Source organism: Pinus tabuliformis, chromosome 2_1 (assembly GCF_031772625.1).
Source record: "Pinus tabuliformis cultivar Carrire ecotype Pingquan chromosome 2_1, CPIR1, whole genome shotgun sequence".
Lineage (NCBI taxonomy): Eukaryota > Viridiplantae > Streptophyta > Pinopsida > Pinales > Pinaceae > Pinus > Pinus tabuliformis.
This window is the reverse complement of record NC_142299.1, coordinates 785,376,047-785,379,679: the sequence shown is the minus strand read 5'-3', so window position 1 is coordinate 785,379,679 and position 3,633 is coordinate 785,376,047. Positions and strand designations below refer to the sequence as shown.

The 3,633-nt window shown below is 44.6% G+C and overlaps 1 pseudogene; it reads right to left on the bottom strand.

Moving 5' to 3' along the window:
• Positions 1-1,233: 1,233 nt before the first annotated feature.
• On the bottom strand, positions 1,234-2,967 carry LOC149202927 (cytochrome P450 78A4 pseudogene; annotated as a pseudogene).
• Positions 2,968-3,633: the final 666 nt, after the last annotated feature.

The window sequence follows — 3,633 nt, the reverse complement described above, 5'->3', positions numbered from 1 at the left end:
ATAATATTTTTGATTAGGGGCCCTAGTTTTGGGCTGGGATGGTCTCTTCATTCAACATGGTTTTTTGAGTTTAATCCTCCTACCATGAAGACCTTGCATATTCCTATTTGGGTTAGACTTCCAAACTTTCCTCTTCAATGGAGCTGGCTAGAGATCCAAGAGGATGTTGGTGACTCTATAGGTCGCTTCATCAAAGTAGATAAGTAATATTGACAAAAAATTTCTAAGTTTCATCTGCGTATGCATGGAAGTGGACTTCAGTGAAGGTCTACTAGATAAAATCACCCTCAAGTGGGAGGATAAGGAGTATACCCGACCATTGGATTGTGAAAACACGACTTTTAGGTGTAGAATTTGCTGATAGCTTGGGCACCTTGAGAATGCACACCCGTCTTCAAAAGGAGCGTTTTGTAACGAGGATCCGAAAAGAAGCTACCGTGGATGGAGAGATTTGATGGTAACATCAAATACCAAGATTTTTGCAAGTCAAAAGAAGAACAACTCCCAAAAATAGAATACATCTCGTAACAACTAAGCCTCTCAAGTTACAAGGCAACCCCTAGGAGCATTAATTCACCCCAGAGTAGAGCAAAGTATTTTGGCAAAGGAGAATGAGAGAAGTTTAGCAATAATTGTTCCTGTAATTAGGAGGCTTCAAAGAGAACTTTAGTCATAATTGCACTTGTAATTAGTAGCCGAAGCACAACCATGAGTCTGATTATTTAAATAGCGAGAAAGAACTATCAAATTGCTGATCCGATTGCTATGGTACTTTCTCAAAAAAAATAAAAAACAACATTATCCTTAGTTGTGATGGATTACTCACTATGACAGATAAATGTCCCAAAAAAAAAAAAAAAAAAAACTCATAAATTATCCTAGCATTTGAAACCATAAATATAACAAATATACTTTGATATATCTGATTTCCTGATATAACTGGCTTCTTTGCCATTAATGAAATTCAATTTTAAAAAACACAAATAATGGATAATTGTATTTTTATATTATTTTATTAATTTAAAGATAACATATTATAATTTCATAATTTATGAGTGAAATAAAGATAACAATCAAATAACAGTACTATTACAAAACGAAACCCACTTCATCCAGATATGCGTTTCTAAATCCAGCGGAAGTCAAATATACTGGGCGTTATCATTTTATTCTGATTGTTATTCTTCATCGAGATGAGCGAATTAGGACAACTATAGCGGCACGGAATGGTTGTTAAGTTGAAGGAAGTGGGATCCTACTCACAGGTATGGCTGTAAGGGGCGTTGCCATTTCACATGATAGTTTAAGCTTCTCTGTCAGGTCCACCGGATGGTTAGGAGAAGGCACCCATGTGAAATGATGAAACAGTTTAGCCACCCACAGCTGAACGGTCCGGAGACCCAGAGCCTTGCCCGGCACACGCGACGACCGGCACCAAAGGGTGCAAGCCGCAGGTCGTTTCCTCGGACATCCACATGTTGTCCGCCTTCCGATGGGAGAAACCTCTCTGGACGGAATTGATGGGGACGTTCCCAGATCTCCGGATCGTGGGTAATGGACCACATGTTCACCATCGCCGTCGTGCCCGCCGGAACGCACATCCCGTTTGCCATGAACCAATCCTCCGTGCAGAGGCGGGCCCATGATAAGAGAGGCCCCGGTGGATGCATCCTCAGAGACTCTTTCACCACCGCCTGTAGATACGGCAGCTTCTCGATGTCGGCTTCTGTTACGCTTCTGTTGCGCCCGACAACCGCGTCCAGCTCTCCCTGAAGTTTGCTTTGCACTTGCGGATTGAGCAACAGCTCTGCCATTGCCCATTCTGTAAGCAAAGCCGTTGTGTCTGTGCCGCGGAATATCATTTCCTGCATCAAAACAAAATAAGAGACGAATTTTTTAATTCTAACAATAAAACTTTTAATTCTAACACAAAAATAATAGTTGTGTCGTGCTTAATTATGTTACCCATAGAACTGCGATCATATCATCGTCGTCGAGCTTGTCGTCTCCTCGGAGCGAAAGGAGGACATCCACAAAGTCTGAGTCGGCCGTGTCGTCCCTCTGTCGGTGCTCGTCGATGATGTTCTTCACAAACGATGTAACACGCGGAACAAGCCGAGCGCAGCGGCTGTGGATTCTGAGTGGATCGAGAACTCGTAGCCATGGGAGATGATCAGCCCAGTTGAATGCTCCAAGGAGCTCGAATCCCTCATTCACCATCTCGCGAAGATTCTTCTCAGTCTCGGCATCCACCGACCGTCGACCGAAGACACTTCCCATTATATTATTAAGGGCCGCTTTCTGGAGATGTCGACGGAGCGTGACGGCGCCGCCATTAATATCAGACTCATCCCTTATGTCGGAAAGCATTGTCGTGCAGTCCACCTGACGACCGACTTCGTGGGCCGCAATTCGGCGTGGAGCAAAGAGATGCGTAGTAGAAATTCTTCGCAGGAGTCGCCAATAGTCACCGTTGGGCGCAAACCCCATCGCCCTGCCGAACATCAACTGCTGAGCGGATTGTTTGAGTGGTCGGTCTGCAAAGTGAGAGGAGCTGAGCAGGTCTCTGGCCACGTCAGGATCCGATGTAATCACGGCTGGCGTCGAGCCCAAGCTAAAGGCCATGATTTTCTTGGCACCATGGAGACGAGCCAGATACTCGAGATTTCGGTGAGCAAGTCCGACGCTCATGTCCATGAGGCTTCCGATAACGGGCCATCCTTTGGGGCCAGGAATGGCGATGGCTTTCTTGTGTCTCGCAGCAGCCCATGCACATCCTCCAGGGCTGAACCAAGAAAGCATTGCACCACAAACAGCAACAATAAGCAGTGCTATATAGAGTGACCACTGCCCCACTGCAGAAATATGGTCCGTGGAATGTAGTACATGGTCAGGTACTCCATTCTTTGTAAGAAAAATGGCGTAGAGCCACCAGCCCCTTGTCGAAAAGGATTCGGGATTCTCCATTGCCTAAGATACAGAAGTAAGTAACTATGGAATGAGTGAATGGAAAGCGAGTTAAATGAGGAAGAGGAGTGCACACCCTCTTATAGCCGACGAGTGAAGCAGGGGCATGTGGAAAAATATGCTTCCAAAAATAACAGTAGTGGCGGTACCAGCGGCACCATCTCCGGCATTATCCAGCCCGATTACTTTCCTAGTGGAACAGGAATACCAACTCCATTGAATGCGTTCCACCCCAGCCTAGATGGCGATGCATGGATGCACGGATTTAATTCCTCCTTCCTTGGCAATTCATTCCATTACGATTGATGTCAATCATCTTGTCCGCCGTCAGACAGATGTGATGAAAGAGCTTTGTCACGCCGTCAGACAGATGCGACGTGAGAGCTTTGTCGGTTCTATTAAATCAGAGGTGGAAAGAGTAACGACACCCTAAACATTAATATATATGTTGTACCTCTCGAATGTTGAGAGGTACAAGAAGTAAAAAGTAGTTTCAAAGAAGTAACTAAACATTAATATATATGCGCAAGTAGTCCACGTCGCGCCGTCCAGATGTAAAATTAGCTTAAATGCGATGGTTTTGATTATTTATCTATTAAGGTTATCCCAAGATAAAACAATGTATACTCACAGCACAGCGGTTGTTATTCAGTCAGCTTAGTTATT